Here is an 18,338-nt window from a genome sequence, read left to right as displayed (position 1 = left end):
GCTTGAGATTTTTGTTGGTTTTTCCTCAGGATCATTTAGGCTGGAAAAGACCTCCAAGAGCATGGAGTCCAACCCCTGAGCAATGCCCACCAAGCACTGAGTGCCACATCCAGTCATTTTTGGAGTGGGGACCCCACCACCTCCCTGGACAGCCCATTTCCATGGTTATCAACCTTCCCCATGAAGAAATTCCTCCTGATGCCCAACCTGAAATTGAAACCTTGCACTGAGTGAAACAGGAACACATTTAATAATCCTGACTTCCCTTTTAAAGTTCAAACATTTGGGAAGTGTGTCCATTATGTTTTTAATGGATAAAATTTAAGTTTTTACCCATCTGGGGAAAGCTGCTGGGGTTTTCTCTCTCAGCATTTGTGGGATTCCCAGTCCTGCAGCCAGTCCCTGGGTTTCCCAAAGCCACAGTGGCTCCAGGGTGCCCATCCCCAGCCCCACAAAGCCCTGGCAGTGCCAGCTGTCCCTGACATGGAGCTCTGACACAGCTCTTGGAAAGGAGGCTGATGATCCCAGCATTCCAGACATTTGGTTAAGCACAAGACACCACAGGCAGCACTGTGGGATTTTCCTGGAGCTGGAACCAAATTTTAAATGTTTCCAGTTAAGGAACTAGGTTTTTTTTTTTTTCTTTCTTTCTTTTTTTTTTTTTTTTCTTTTTCCTCTTTCAACTCCTGGTTTCACTCACAGTTTTACTACTAAATTCAATGGGGTCACCATTTTAATCTAAGATTCTTATGACATTAAAAATGATGAGAATTTTTTATTATTAGGGATCCTGCCTTGGCAGGGAGGTTGGCTCAGATGATCTCCAAAGGCCCCTTCCAACCCCAAGAGTTCTGTGATTCTGTGGGACCAGTGACGTTTAACTTGGTTTAAATTTAATAAGAAACACACATCAGAATTGATAAATACTGATGAACTGGATGATACAGAAGTTCCCATCAATCACCAAACTGAAACCACAAATGTTCTTCTACTTGCACCACCCACATGGATACACAAACCCCGGAATTCTCAAGTGTATTACACAAGAAAGATGACTGGCACAAGGATCTTACTGAGGCTAAAAAACCAACCCCCAAAAAATGAAGTTTAAATTACATTAAACCTATGTGGTCAATAAATCATAATGTGAACTGTTCATCACTGAAAGCAAATTCATACACAAATAACTCAAAATGCACACCCTGATGGGGAAAAATTCTAACTTCCTAGATGTAACAGCTGTATTTTGTTTGCTACTCTCTGAGTAAATTTGTTATATTTGGATCCCACTCTCAACATGACTTTCATCTTTATAGAAGAATAAGAAACAAAACAAAGCAGAATATTATGTAATATTTCAAAAAAGTACTGGGAAATTTCAAAGTTTCTAAAGTTTCCTTGCTGAAAGACACTGTCCAGTAATTAATGCTGGCAGTATTTGTCATAAATGCCAAAATATAATTATATTAAGAATTGAAAATGTTACCTCAGAACTCAGCAAAGCTTAGAAACTTTTGCAAGTGAACTCCCCTCAGCTGCTGTAAAAGGAAGTGTGTTTTTAATTCATGACCACCCTCACTAGTCCAAGTAAAGGAAGTGATTTGGTTTGGGGTTTTATTGTTGTATAAATTTTATTTTTTTTAAATAAATTTGCTGATTTTAACAAATTTTGATGTTTGAGATTTTTTTTTTCTGGGAAACAATCCTTTGGTCAACTTGAATTCAGATATCCCTATATGTATTTAAAGAAATAAGAACACTGCATTGCTAGTATTTAAAGAAAACAGCTATTTTAGATTTTAAAAAAAGTCCATTGAGCATTAAAAACTAAACCAGTAAGGGATTAAAAAGCCAAACCTGAGGCAAAAGAAGAAGAAATACTATGATGAGAAGTGTACTAAATGGAAATAGTGAATGATGCAAATTGTCTGGATTTTCATTGTTCTTCCATCATAGACTCAAACTGAGAAACCTGATCACAAGACAGGATTTTTGCTCTCATGGAATTCCTTTTCCTAGATTTCACCATTTTGATGGCAGTGTGTATTTGGCTATAGAAAACCTGAAAAAGGTTTCCATATTTTGAACATAGGATGATTATTCTCCTGAATTTGATTTTTTCTGCCTACTGCAGTACTTGCTTCATTTAACTCAATTTCACAATTCCTCTGTTGTGTTTAGGATCTAAAATGGACCAAGAAAGAATAAATGTGAACACTCCACATTAAAATTTGCAGCAGTAGTGCACACTGCCAGTTCACTTAGAGCTGCCAGCTGTGTCATGAAGGTCAGAAGCTGAGCTGGAAAAGATAATTTAACTGCTTTCAGACTAGCTTAGGTTTATACCTGAACATTTAGATGGGCTCAAACTGCTTGATTTCTATCTGTTGTTCATTTTGTGAGGGCCAGACTTAACCACTGCATCCCAAACCTGTCCAGAGCAGCAGCTGCTAGGTTTGCTGGGCTGCAGACTGAGGAGGAAATTGAGTGTATGCCCACCCCCATTCTGAAGGGTGTGTTACCTTTGGTTACACCAATCCTTTTACTAAAAAAAACCCAAAGAACTTTTTACTGTTTGCCTGCCATAGCAGAATGTAATAAATGACATTAGGATTGGCTGGAGCCAAGACATTGATTTCCCTACTGATGTCACTTGGAATTTGAAATTGGAATTTTTCCAAACACTGCTGACTATGGTGGCAGCAGGAGTGGCAGGTGGGACACCCTGAGTCAGAGCAGGCAGAGAGGAACAGAATATTTTGGGTTTGGCTCAAGGACGCAGATGTACTGGAAACAAGCCCTCCTCCTGACCGACTGCCACTCAAATGACATTTCAACACTTTTGCTTTCACTCTGGATCCAAACCACGAGATGCAGATGTGACCAAACAGGGTTTGGTTTTCTTTTTTATTTTTCTCTTATTTTTGCTGTTGTTAGAACATTATGCAAAGGCATTTGGCCAAAGTTTATTCTAGGCCTTCTTTGCACCCTCACATCCTCAGATCCTAGGAAGCCTCTCCTGCAGATCACAGGTTGTGAATATACTTTTAATCCCTTAAAAAAAAACCAAAACTTTCTCCAGATGAAGCAAAGCAAGGTGGATGCAGAGGAATGTGCTAAAATTAGGTCATATGGAGTTATTGAACAAAGAGTATGGTGAAACTCATCACCAACAATTAGAGCAAAACTTGTTTAGAATCTTAACCACAGCATTTAGAGCCACACATTTTTAATTGACTTACGCTTTGATAGCAGCTTCAGCCACAGATGTTATGCTGCTAATGAATGCCTGAGAATGATGTTGCTTAACACTGTGGTGTTGGAATACTCTCCTCAACATGTAATGATACAGATGGAGTCAACTTTATTCCATCCCACAGTTCCTTGCCATCACATTAATGCTATTTTTCCAAAGAAATATCTTTCAGAGGAAATACTCCTCACATGCAGCAAATGAATCATCACTGATTGCTAACTTACACATATACACAGAATTAAATCTAACTTTTTCAGGATTTGTTTGGTTTCTTAAAAAAAAAATCAATATAATCAGAACTACTCAACTAATTTCTTTCTTGCTGTTTTAGCTGGCTAATTAGAAATGTATTTCACAACCAACTCTGATTTTTTATCTTCTTAGAGCTGCATGTTCTCTTAAGTGCTTCCTCCATCAGTTGTGATATGTCAGTAGATATGTGATATGTCAGTAGGCTTCTGAAGCATCTTCTCAGAGATTTTTACATCAATTATTCTGCCCTTAGGCATTTAAACCAAACCAACCCATCTTTTATCTTTCCAACATTGGCAAACTCAGAGCCTCTGTGCAGGTTATCAGTAGCAAAGGAATGTGGTGAAGGTGTTCAGGATAAGAAGTGAGAGTATAAAATGGTACTGATAGAACTTTCCTGGACAAGCTGTATGTACTTATTAATAAGAGTCCTTACAATTTATAGTACTTAAAACAGAAATTACAGTGCTACCCATCAGTTCTAGGATGTCTTTCCGCTTGGTCCCATGCTGTGATTCAGTCTGACTTTTACTGGACATGGCACATTTTGCTCATGTACTTTACAAAAAAATCCACCCAACATGGAGGTTGATTGCCACAGCAATACCTCACACAGACTAAGACATACATCTAAAAGAACTGATCCTTTTGTTTTAGTCCTGACATATTTTCACAGCTGGTACCAGAAGCAATTCCTTCACATTTCATATCCTCTCTGCTGACAATAATGCAGAAATGAAGAGGGATTCACTATTGCCTAGCACAAGTCATGGCTTGGATTAGAAAAGGGCTGCAGAGCTGTTCCTGCCAGATGAGGGGAAGGGATGGAACATTCAGATCCTCACTAGTACTGTCCTGGGATGAGCCTAAATTAAGTCCAGTCCTACAATGAATTGCATTCAACCTGCCCTGGCTCCAGAGGGGACTCAGCAATGCTGCATCTGCCCCAAAATGAAATACTGGATGATGTCATGGCTGTGTGCAGCCTGCAGGATGTTTCACACCCATGCTGTGTCCAAGCTAAATACAGAGGAATTGTGTACAAATGGATCAGCTCACAGGGCCCAGAATGAGTGCCTACAAACTGTTCCAAATACTTGCATATAAAAGGAAAATTCTCCTCACATACTAGCACATGCTGGATTTATTTCCATTTGAACAAAGATGGTAAGTGAAGAATGAATAAATAAACGTAGCCTGTGACACAGGAGCGTTCCTGGAGTACATCAGAGTGTACATGAGCTTCTTGCTATCCACAAAAAAGTAGGAAAAAATGTGAAGAAAACAGAAATTCCTGTGCTACCCATCAGTTCTAGGATGGCTGTCCACATGGTCCCATGCTGTGGCTCAGAGTCTAAATTTGACAGGACATTTCAACACCTAAAAAAGTTCATCACAAAGGCTTGAGGTAGAACAAAGCCTAGAGGACTGTCTAAGCAATTATCCTGCTCATAACTATTTTTCTCAGCATTCCCTACACTTTCCTTCAGGTCTTTTTTGGGAAAAGGAAGCCTACAACAACTGCACTCCTGAGTCTGTTGAGAGCATAGGCACAGCACACTCCTACTGCACTGGAGATGGTGCTTTTCTCCTTGGGAGAAATAGAAAAATGGATGATTGTTTTCAAATCTAGCCATTTGTGCCATCTTTTCTCCTTCAACAACTGCTGAGAAAGGCTTGGACCATGCTCTTGAGTACCAATATTACACACTCATTTTGTTCGTTATATTTTCACTGTGTCAATGAATAAATAAGGAAAACAAAATCCATATTTTAAAGTTCTCCTGTTACTGTTACCCCAAAAGCTTTAACTCCACATAAGTTTTACTGAACCCTCCAACCATTCTGGATCCCCATCTCTTCTGGAGACCCTCTCTTTAAAAGATTGTAAAAATGGAAGCATTACTTCTCACAGAACATCAGTAATGGACCAAGGTGTTCTAAAAGTAATGATGACTGCAGCATGAATTAGGGAATCTGCCACCAGCTGTTGTCTTTAAGCATGTATTACAATTCTTACAGCACACAACATTTCCAGGATGCTTTCAACATTTTACATTCTGTACTTTTTTGCCACATGACAGAGAACGATGTCATTTTGAGATTTAGCATCAATTCATCTTGTGGGTGAGACTTGAAAGTCTTACAGCTTTGGGCTGACATATTTACAGTCCTGTTTCCTTTAATTATTTCTTTCAGTGCCTTCCTAAATATTATTTTAAGACTACAGGTTATATTTACCAGGTCATCTGATACCAACAGCAATCTCATAAACATTTTAAAAGAAAATTTGTGCTAAGCCTGAAACAGAACACAGATATGAGCACTCTTAAATATTTCCCTGGATCCCATTCCAGTTCCTGCATGCTATACTTATATTTTGTTGAAGTATACATTCATCTCAGAAAAAAAAAAAAGAGACAAAAGCAGCAGATGTTCTTGCAAGACTTTCCATATTTTGTTGCAGCTGCCACAAGAAGCTTCTGATAGAACAACTGATGCTACAGCCTCCACAGGAAAGGATCTGGAGTTATATAGAAATAGCTTGCAGGAGGATATATTAAAAAAGCCCCTCTATGTCCTACCAGAGGAACACCCAATCACACATTTATGAGGCTGTGTTTAGTTAAAGGTAGAGGCCAAGCTTTTTAATAAATTTGTTCTTTTCTACTTTGCCAGTGATCTCTGTTTAGCTACAAAATTCTCTGCCAGAGTTGCAGAAAACTGGTTCCTAAACAGGGGTTGGAAAACAGAACTGTTCACAATTCAGATATCTGAGGAGGTGATGAGAGACAAATACACACATGCCAGTAAAGGATGCTGAACATTTTTCTTCAATGATTCTTCACATTGGAGGAGCTGGCATGGTTCTCAACCAGCAGATTTATACACAATATTCTGCACAGTTTTTAACAACATCTTAATTTACAAGCTGCCAAGGACTGGGTGAGAGACTCCAATGTTTCTTGATATGATTTCTAAATCTGTTCTTGATTGGATTTTGTCTGTGAGATAACATTTAGAGCAGCTCACATTATCTGCTGAAGGGGTTTCTGCACATCAAGTGTGAAAATATGCTCTAATGACAGCTCCTTATGCTGTGAGAGAGCATTCCACTCCAACAGGATGCTCATTTAAAAATGGGTGGGAGATGCTGCTGCACATGTGAGTTACATAAGAATTACATCAGCCTTACAGAGTGTTTTGCATGTCACTGACAGAACAGAAGGAGCAAAAAGCTCCATCAACTTTGAGAAGCTCTGCTTGGTTTTAAATTGAGTAAATAGTTCCAGCTAAACAACTTTCTGGATGCAACAGCTCTAATGTTGCCCACAGAATTAGTGCCCTGTATTCTCTCTTCAACAACCACTTTCCAATCTTCAACTCCATCCCTTGGAAATAAAGACAAAGGGGCCAATGTTCCTCATTCGGTGCTTGCATTTCTCACCTATTCCTAAGCCCACAGCAGAAAACAGCCATTTTTGTGCAGCTCCCTAAGAAATTCCTCTCAGGGACAACCAGAACAGTACCCAGAGGCTGGAGACATGCCCTGCCAAAACTCCAGGACTCTTACAGGGGGTATTTTCTGATATTTCTAGGCTGACAGTGTTCAATGGAACTGCAATTTCTAGAGTGCTGTTTTTCAGCCCACAGCACAAGCAGTAACAACGTAATGTATGAACTCAAATTTTTTGGATCTAGATTGATTCTGTGAGTTATTTTTGAAACAAAGTTGACAGGAACTTTAATACAGTCAGTAACTGGAAGGACAAGTAGCTGTAGATAGTTTCTCTGTTTGAAATGCTGTCCCTAGAGAAGCTTATAAGGTTGTTTTTATTGATTTCCCTACTACCAGTTTTTGCCTTTTCTGTGAAATATGAAGCTATTTCTACCCGAAGCTCTCTGAACATGTTTGGAAACACCTAAAGCTTGAACTGCAATCTTATATCTGTCCTGGTGAAACATGGCTGTATCAGTGACAATTGGGCAGACTCAATTGAATCACCAAATAGCAGAGTTTGCTAAAAAGATTAACAAATACAACTTACCACTTCTGTATGCTGGGTTACCTCTCATATCAGAACTAGTGAAAACAAAACCTGTGCAAAGCTGCACTTCTTTTCCTCTTAAATAAATAATGTCAATTTTTGCCTTTACAGGAAAAACTCTTTGAGTGTTCTGTACATACAATACCCTCAGTCAGTAAATGTGAATTTTTATAGGAACATATATGTGGGGTTAGGGATTCTAACATTGCTCCACACTTCACAAGTAGCTTCTCACCAATGCAGAAAGAGCTTTTAGAGCAGAATTTTGAAAATATCTGTACAATATGACCTTAAGAATACTGGTTTTGCTTATAAAGAAAAAGAACCATTTAAATCTATGGCTGAATGAAAATGATATCACTGCAAAGAGGGCTGCTGCTTGTTGTTATCAAAAGGAGATTAAGTACAGTATCCATTAAGCACAGGAAATAAACAGAAACTACTTTAAGAGTAAATAAAACACAGGCAAACATTCATGTGGCTGCCAGCCCAGTTCAAGTCAAATATTTTTACAAGCAACCTCACACTTCTTGGTCATGGATGATTCAGGGACGCCACAGTAAATATACAAATGTGCAGAGTAGTGTAGCCTAACAAAATAATACAATTAAATAAAATAGTTATTATGTGAACAGGAAATGCAAGGAAGATCTAAATATTTTCTGCTTTAGAAGGAGAAAGGTCAAAAGGATCAGTGTCTTTAAGAGCTATGCAACATTAACTGATCACAAGCACAAGGAAAGAGCTGGTCAAGATTTCACTACAATTAAACCAGTTTTTTTTTTTTTTTTCTTTTTGCAGCCAAACTTTAAATTTCTGTATTTTAATGCAATTGCTGAGATCTAGAAACTGTGGACTGTGCCAGAGAACTAATCAAAAGACAGAGAGGAGCAATGAGGGATATGAAAGTCTCAAGACTCTTCCCTGTTTTTAAAAGGAGGGTAAATCACATACCTCTGTTTGAACAAAATACAGATTTGTTACCACACAGGGGAAATTTCAATGATCAAATGTTATTTTTAATTGAAATGATACTTTAAAAACATCAGGATTAAGTGGAAGAACATTCCCGTCTTTTCATGCACCATTCAGAAAGAGCCATGGAGATCCATTTAGCCCAGAGATCCTGCAGGATCTGAAGCCACAATAATTTAATATTGAGGGGTGCTGGTCCTCAGACCTCGTAATCCCACAAAATGGCAAAATTCCACACGATTATTTAGTATAAAGGCAATCTAGGACCACTATTAACACAGAAAAGAAAGATTACACAAGAGTATCAAGAATTTTATGTCACTGAAGAGAAATTCTCCTACCTTAAAGCAGAATCCTCTAGAAGACCAAGCCAGAGACAGCCTGTAACTGCCCAGAGAGGCTTCAGGTGCTTTTTAAAGATTCCACACCAGGAACAAATTTGCAGTGATTTGCCCCAGGTGCAACCCATCTCCTCACAGCTGAGCCAAACAGCCCTCATTGCCCCTAGAACAAGGGAAAAAGTTGAAAAGTATTTTATGTTTAAGCCACCATAATCAATATTAAAAAGGCTTTTATTCCTTTCTCTTGCCTACTACTATGTAAGAAAAGTAAACTTCCAGAGTATACCAGAATTAAATTATTTAAATCAGGATAAGAGAAGGAATGAGATCTTCAGTTCTGGTGCATATGATTTGTTCTCCAGTTAAAAAAATATGGTTTTATTAGGCTCGTGATGATAGGAAGGTTGAGTTTTTAATTTCATTGAGGGCCTGCTCTGAGGAGGGACCCTGCTTGATTCGTTGAGCATGGATTTAAATTCTCCTTCACTTCCTTCAGAATTCATATTTCTCTTCTTAATTCATGCTTGAATTTTGCCCCTTAGGCAAAAAATTTGAGCTGGAAAAGATTCTTGATAATAAAGACAATGTAAAAGCTACATTTCACTGAACACTTAGCATTTTCTCCCATTTGGAATATCAGTTTTCATACTATTTCCAGCCAGTGTGCATTTTTGCTTGAAATAAACTATTTAGCCACATGTGCATGTGCCAGTTTAAATAGTGCTGGTTGGAGAACATTATTTTCACCTTTATTGGACAAAAAGTATCATAGGAAGTTGCCTCCCCCTGGAAATTGAACCCAGTTGGAAATAAATGAACTGGGATACAGCCAGGCCTGGAAAATGTAAAACAAAACTCTATTCAGCAGAGAGGTGCACATCTTAAATGCTTCAATGAAGTTATCCTTTAATAGGATGGAATTCTTTTCTGTGTCCACATCCCATAAAAACAGCTGGATTTTGCAGAATTCATGTCATACTTTTCTGCATGCTCCCATAGATGCAGCAGGACCCTAAAAGCATCTGATTTTAATGAGATAAAATATTCCATATTAATGCATCTCCTACAGTCTGCAGCCACAAGCAGTGTCCCACTACAACATATTTTGTGTATTGAGAGCATAAATGAGAATTCTGTCCTCATGGTTTGCAGGCTGCATACACAGACAGTGAGGAAAAGGAGTTTATCTTCATCCCTATTTTGTTTGTGAACGGACTGCAGAGGATACTGGATAAAATTCAAGATGATTGCCTAAACAACACCCAGAACAAAGTCAGTAATTCAGGGTATGTCTCCTGACTTCTAGGAGTATCTACAGATTGCACATTCCAAAGAAATTTCCAAACAACAGAAGCCAAAAAATCGCTGCAGAGTCTTAAGAACAGGTTGTAGAGGAAACACAGCCAACTTCAGATGAATTTTACAAATTAAAAATAGCCCATAGGACTATTCCTCTGAAAGCCTTGAGAAACAGGATTTTTCAGGAATGTGTCTTTTTTCACGAATGTGTTTCCTGAAAAGTCCAAAACATTTTCTTTCTACATGATGCTGTGTACTTCACACCAAGCAACATTCTTTTCCATTTCTCATGCTTTTCAAATGTGAAAATGTGATTCAGTCATCCCAACTGCTATGTTTTTAATACCTATATTTGATAATGCAACCTATGATAACATGCACAGTCTTGCTACTTAGAAGAAAATGCTTTCTGTTCTTTTTTTAATTTGTATTTAATTTTTTGACACAATACTTGATTTTTCAGTTGTGCTGATAAATCAGAGGGTGCCATGAAATTACTCCTTCTCATTAGTGTGGTTCCATTCTTCCATTCTCCACTTTTGGTCCAGGTAGCCCTATCATCCTAAATGCCACAATTTCCCTCAGATATCCTGTGGCTGAAAAATTCCTACATCCCTTTGTGGGGATATAAGTTACACTCTTACACTAACAAAATTTGGGATATGTTCATCTCAGCTGCATATTTCTTAACTTAATTGGCTCAAAAGGTATTTCAGATTTTCATTGCTGCAATAATTTCTCTGTCCACATCTTGTAAAACAATTCAGACCAGTGGGCAGTCATATCCCAGAGGAATTAGAGCGAATTAAATAAAGCTTGGCCCATTTCTCAGAATAAGACAATGAAGACTGCTTTGAAAATTTATAAGATATAACTGTTATTGATATTCTGGATATCTTTACATCTCCTATCAATCACACAGACTTGTCAGCAAATTATTAACAAGTGAAATGCCAGCTGTGATTGAGTCATTTGTGAAGCTGTGGGATCTTTTTCTTTCTTTCTTTCCTTCCTTCCTTTTTTTCTTTTTTTTTTTCCTGCCCAACATTTTATGCATTCAATTCTGGGGAGCATAACTGGCAGCACACCTGTGTGACAGGTGAGATTTTCTGGAGGAAGAGAAACCATGAGTCCTCCATTAACTTCTTCAGCATGAGTCTTTCCCACTTCATGAACTTCCAGAGAATGTCTGGGGTTCTGGATGAAAGACTGAAATGAAAAGCTGAAATATACCAGCAAAGTGTTGTGACAAAGTTTCCATCATAAATTTACATATCTGTAGCAAAAGAAATTATCAATGCCCAAATTACTTTTAATCATATGGTATTTTGATGTGCTGTGGAAGAAACAATTAGGTCTTCTATGATTTAAATTTTATTGTCTCGATTGCAACTGATTTTCCCCCAGTTTCTCAATTTGTACCCACTAAGACTCAGCTAACTGAAGCTCTTGGCTTCACCCACCCCCAGTTTTTCTCTGTTACCACAGTAGAAACAATGAACAGATGAAAAAAAAAAATTCCTTTTCCCAACAGGTCACTCTTATATTGTACTCCAGAGGGCACCCATGAATGAATGGCAAATGGCCACTCGGAGAGATGCCAAATGCCATTAATCAATGCACCAATGTGGCAACATTGAGCTTTGTGACAGGCATGATTTAATCTATTGTTTGGTAATCAACCTCATCTACGGACATTCTGTAGCTCTTATAAATCCAAGAGTTATTATTGCTCTTTTGGAGCAGAGCACTTCCAGAATGTCTCACTTAATAATCACAAATTGCTCTTTTCTCCAGTAAAAGAGGTGAACATTCCATGTTTGTTGGAGAGAACAGATTATGTCAGCTGGACCCAACAGTGTGTGCTTTGTCTCACTGAATCCTGCTGTACCCCAAGCAGCCCTCCCAAAGCTCTGTGCAGTCTCCACGTTGGAAGTTGCTCCCTGGGAGCAGTGGATAATAATGTCATTCATCCAGTGCCTGATTCACATTGAATCACTGGAATGACTTACCCCCCCAATTAAAGGGCAATGTTACTTCCGCTGCTTATGGTTCCTCTGATTTACAACCCAACATCATAAAGTACCCAAAAACCTCAAACCTATCTCATCAGTATGCAATAGTCAGAGGATGGCTTCATCCCCAACTTTATCTTCTGTATTAAGACAAACTATTCATTTGATGAAGGGAGGAGGGAATAATTTTGGCCATTTCAGAATGTGCACGCTCAAAAGTTTCAAATATTCTGAATTTATACCGAGACAAGATCTGGAGACAAAGCTATCATTTGTAACATTTCAGATTGCAAAGCTGAAGCCTATAAAATTTACACTTTTTAAAGACTAAAAAGATAACTTCCAAAGAAAATGGATCAATTTATGGAGTCTCCCGCACTGGAGATATTCCAGAACACTCTGGACACAATCCTGTGCTCTTTGCCCTGTGCTGTGGGATGACCCTGCCTGAACAGGGTGCTTGGATTGGGTGAACCACTGTGGGCTCTTCCTAACTGACCCATTCTAAGATTCTGGGATTCTCTCTCTGCCTGAGACAAACTGGGGCTGCCAGATCACAGATTCATAGACAGAATGGTTAAGGCTGGAAGGGACCTTAAACCTCTTTTTATATTCTACCTGCTGCCATGGGGAGGGACACCTTCCACTATCCCAGGCTGCTTCAAGCCACATCCAGCCTGGCCTTGGAAACTTCCAGGGATCCAGGGGCAGCCACAGCTTCTCTGGGCACCCTGTGTCAGCGCCTCCCCACCCTCACAGGGAAGAATTTCTTCCTAATATAAAATCTTAACCAATTCCCTGTCAGTAGGAAGCCATCTCACTCCAAGCCCTTGTAAAATGTCTCTCTTGATCTTTGTTGTAGTTCCCTTCAGGTCCTGGAAGGCCACCATCAAGTCACCCTGAAGTTTCTCTTCTCCAGGCTGAACAATCCCAATTCTCTCAGCTTTTTCTCACAGGAGATGTGATCCAAGTGTAGGACAAGCAGCAAATCCCTTTCCTATGGAGCAGCAGTGAAGAAGCAGAAGGGCATGAAGTGACCATGAAAAAAAGCACAGAGTGCTGGTGGACACTTCATCAGTGTCTAATGCAGACAGAATTAGAGCCAGGCTCGCTGAATCAGACTCTTATTAGTGAAGCAAACAGAAAATAGGTGCTGATTTGTGCTTTGAGTGCAATGCTGGCTGCATGGAGGGATTTAAAAAGACAGAACTCACCTTCTGAAATTAGACAGAAAAATAGGTAGAGGGGTCATGAACTTTTTGTATCCAATTATCCTGATCTGTTTTTCTTTATTAAGAATAGAATACGTTGGTTTCAGTAAAACATCCCCAGTGATGAACAATTCGGATTCAAATAAATGAATCAAATTACCTCTTTACATCAATTGTATCAGAATAAGACAAAATCCAGTGGCAAAACCAATGACAATACATGATCAAAGCAAATGACACAGAGGGGCCAGACCACGTTTCCTTCAGCAATATGGTTTACTGAACCAAAATTATCAAACTTCAGCACAGTTGCAGAACTGAGAGAAGGAAGCAGAAGCACCAGGAAGATTAAAAACTCCTGGGTATTGTATTATAATTAAATGGTTACAAATTCCAGTGTCACTGGAATTTAAGATTAATCCAGATGGATCTGCTGGACCCAAACCTGGTAAAACAAGAATGAACTCTAACTCAGGTAATTTAACTACACTTATGGTGACTTACAAGATCCATGGATTGTCCCCAGGAACAGAATACATCTGATTTGACATCTATGTGCATTTTTCTACTGATCTGTGTGCTTTTAACAATAAAATATATATGCTTGAGAATGATAAACACAATATGCAATAGGATTAATAGTTATAAAGGGAGTTATTTGTAATCCCCTCAGTATTACAGCCTGAGGATAATTTAGTGATGAGTCAAATGGTCTCCAGTGTAAATCAGGAACCAAATGGCAGAAGAAGTGGTTTTTAAGGGCTGGAAAAGATGACATATCTGAGCAGTGCTTCAAGGCCTGAACGGTGTGAATAACGTTTAACTCGCAGCTGTTATGAAACCAGTTGGACTGGGGACACATCGAGGGCTGGAGCCACCACCCTCTCCCCTTCTGATCTAAATTCTTTAACATCTGATGGATTTCATCATAATGAGCCCCTCAAGGCAGTTGTTTTGAATTAATCAAGTGAAAACTGTGAGATATTTCTCAGTGGAGCCCAGTTGTACATTACCATCTATCTTGATGGGTTTGAGGCATTACTGGAGTTCAAAAATTCCCATCACATTTCCGTCCCAGACATTTTGGGTCCAGATTTTTGCAAACTGTTAGAAGCAAAAGCTGTGCCTGTAATCTGATTTTAAGGAGATCCAACACCTTCCATGTCATATTCTTTCAGCACAACAGGCAAAAGTGGGGTAGAAATTCTGTTCTATTTGCTAAATAAACATAATTCAAGATATTATACTGTGGGAACTGCAATGTCTCAAATTTCCCCAAAAGTATAGAGAAATAAGTGGATGTAGGCTTATGATGGAATAGTGGGAAAGTCATATACAAAATTAAGAAGTTGTGGCTAATAAACCCCAATGAAACCCTCAAGTTCTTAGCTGATTTGCCTTATGGCAAATATTAAAATATTTCTCATTCTCCTTCAGCTAAGACCAAGGAGATTTTTTCACTGTAGTTTTAGAAAAAAAAGACCCTAATTGAATAGACACGGAAATTACTTTAGAGATTAGTGTTTTATAATCAATTGTCCTTCACTTCATACCATAACAGTCTTTTCATCATCTCAACTTTTCAAATTGCAAAAGCTCCACTTGTTCCACTATTTAGAGGAAGCTCTTGGCAATGGTCATGACACCATCACATATTCTCCTGTTTTCACATATCCCAGGTGTTCGGACATTTTAAACATTTCTTCTCAGGTAAGTAAAAACTAAATTTTTGCTTTAGTTTTTAATCTAAGTGTTCTTTTGCTGAGTATCTTGGATTTTTCCCCCAGCTCTGTCAGACACTGTAGTACCAGATATAAACAAACTCAGGGCATAAACAGGAATATCCTCAGCTCCAAGAGTTTTCTTCTTTCTTTGTAGCCAGCTTAGCAAACAAGGAGGAGAAATTAGAGGAGCCCAGCATTTATTAAAATGCATAACCTGCATATATTTTGCTGGAAGGAGGGTTCTGAGAAAAGGGAAACAGGACTGGAAGTTCAAAAAGAAAAAGGAAGGAAACATGAAACATGCTTGGGCAATTAATTGTGGTTTTAGTGATTAATGAATTCTGAGTCTTGGACTTGGCAATCCTAATGGATGTAATCACAGAAGGGATGTTCAAAAAAAAACCATAAGGAAAGGTCCTGTTTAGTTATGGGCTTTTTAAAAAGAGTACAATATTAGATAAGCTAAACATAGGATACTGATCAGAATATAGGCTCAGATTAGTGTTACTTCTTTCAATTTGGTGAGATTTTTGGTGCAAGTCAGAAAAAAAAAGAAGTTTTAAAGTATATGATGGTGATGAGGTTATACAATATGTCATGCAAATGATTTTGTATAATTAAATTAAAAATACTTTCAGCATGAAGGGCAAATTTCACCTGAAAATATAAATTCTCACCTATTAACTCTGTGAGATAAAGGTATTGCTTTTCCTCCCTCTGTTCTGCTGAAACACATCAGCACTCATAGTCACTCATCTTTTTTTAAATGGAATTCCTTCAGTGACTCAATGGGATGCAACATACACTTTCTTTATTGTAATTCATCCTAAATTCAGCGTGAATATCTCACATACTCCCAATACTCCCCTTCTCCACTTAATATCCTCTTTAATATTTTTAACTGTGACTCACAAGAGACACTGAAAGCTTGAGTAAGAAGTGCTGAATGAATTCCTCTTTCATTACAGGAACAAAGATAAGTACACAAGAGTACTTACATTATTAGGAAAAAAAGATTTCCCCTTTAGCAAGAAGATTTTGGGATATACATTGAGTCAGGCTGCTTCTAGATCAGGGCCTATTCTTAGAGGAGGAAATGATGCTTAAATTAACTCTGACTTAATGAATTTTCCTTCATAATGACAAAATACTCTTTATCCAGCTCTTTGCCATGTCTTTCATTGCTGTGTCAAGAATAAAGGACTCACTTTTTGAGGCACCAAGGACAGTAAATTTTTCACAAGCTCCATGGATAAATTGTCCTCCTTCCTCTAAACAATTTTCCAATTTTTCTGGTGCCATTCCAAATAAATTATGCACCTCTTAAAATAATTTTGCTATGGAGACCTCTTTGCTTTTAAAACATTTGTTTCCCAGATTCTCAGTGCTTCTGTTAAATTCTGTCCTAAAAGAAACAAAAATGTTTCATTTTTTATATTCTTTTACTGCACTCACTCCTCACTCCCATACCCAGTATAAAAAATTTCTTTCTGCTAAAGACACCCAGCATTAGTGAACTCAGTCTAAAGATCTTTAATATATTTGTTGAAGAGTTCAAGTTCTAATTAATGCCTTTTGGTAAGGTGTGATTTTAAATATACTGTTATATGAATTCAGAAATATTAAATCTATATTGAAAATGACTGAAATTCACGATCTTGGCCAGGTAAAGGGGTAAATTGCAGAAAAAAACTTGATCCTGAGGCCATGTGGAATGAAAGCTGAATTAAACCATTTTGCTAGAGCTGTAAGAATTCACCTGGAAAGCCATTTGGACTCAGAAAACCTGGCTGAGGTGTTTGAACAAAAAATGCTGCAAATTTCTGCCAACAAAAATTAGAATTTACATGTTGACATCATTTTTCTTCTGGGAAATCAGACTAGACCATCCTACTCATAGGGTAGATCCCATTCAGCACCAAACTGTACAGAAAGAGAATGATTTAGACAGAGAGCCTGAGAGATCCCATTCAAAATCACAATACTCAAGATTTAGGAACAACAGCCCCCTTATTTCAGAGGGAAAATACTGCAAGAAATGTCAGTGCTAAGAAATGCCTTAAAATGACATATTTATGAGTTTTCTATACAAGTTCTGATGTTTCATTCAGCACAATTACAAGACTTTCCACGTGGTTTTGAAAGAAAATGGGGTCATGGAAATTTCTGAGGTTTTGTAGAATTGCTGGTATCAGTCTGTTGCCCAAAATATTAAATCAGTGATGTTGTGTTAAAGATGATTCACATCTTCAGAGAAAACACTGAATGGGCCAAAGTCATGCTTGGTCCAACTCCAATGTGTTTAATGGAGTTACATGAGGGATTGATTTTTGTTAATCTTGGATCAAACTGTTCAGTTACATTAAATTTTAGCTTAAAAAATAATAAACTGAGAAGGATAACATGAGGCCTTGGGACCCATAGGCCTCATTCCTCATAGACACCATGAGCTCATCTCCAAGGCTGGTTCACAGATATTCAACAAATTGACTTCCACCTCCTCCCTTGGAAATGGGGCTGCAGTGGGACTCTCCTCTGTTTGTTCCTGTTTTCTCAGGGATGAACAACTGGAGGGACTGGTCCCCACTGTGGAGAAGTGATCCAAAATAAATGGTTCTTTTGGGAATGCAGCACAGTTATAGCAGGAAGTGGTGGAACAGGACATGCAGATTTCTGAGTGCTCTGGGCTACGCTGGGTTACCCATCAGCTGCTTGCACGGTGTTAAATTGAAACAAACCTTTGCTCTGATGGCAACAGATGAGAAAGTTCATTAGCAAACACTTTAAAAGCAGGCCATGAGAAATAATTCACTTTCAGCCCAGAGGAAGACACATTGCACTTTATAGAAAACAAAGCTTTTCCTCCTGCAACCACACTCCCAGAAATCCAGCCAGTGGGATCAATCAGTTCTTAGATGGTTCTCCCCAGGCTATATGACAAAACAACTTGAAGATGCTCTACAGCCCTGACCAACACGGGCTACTTGAGGTCCAACATCTCAAACTAAACAGGAGCTGGAACACAGAGAACCCAGTCCAGGGAAACTTCTTTCTAACTCTCCCAGGTGGAAATTCCCCTCTCTTCAGAAATGGGAAGATTTGAAGCTGACATAATTTTTTGGTTCCCCTCCTCAGCCTCCACCTAAGGATAGCAGATGTTCAAATGACGTGCTTCAATAATAAAAACCAAAAAGTTGCATACTTTTTTGTCTTCTT

This window comes from Molothrus ater, chromosome 2, assembly GCF_012460135.2.
Source record: "Molothrus ater isolate BHLD 08-10-18 breed brown headed cowbird chromosome 2, BPBGC_Mater_1.1, whole genome shotgun sequence".
NCBI lineage: Eukaryota > Metazoa > Chordata > Aves > Passeriformes > Icteridae > Molothrus > Molothrus ater.
Note: the sequence above shows the minus strand (reverse complement) of the source record.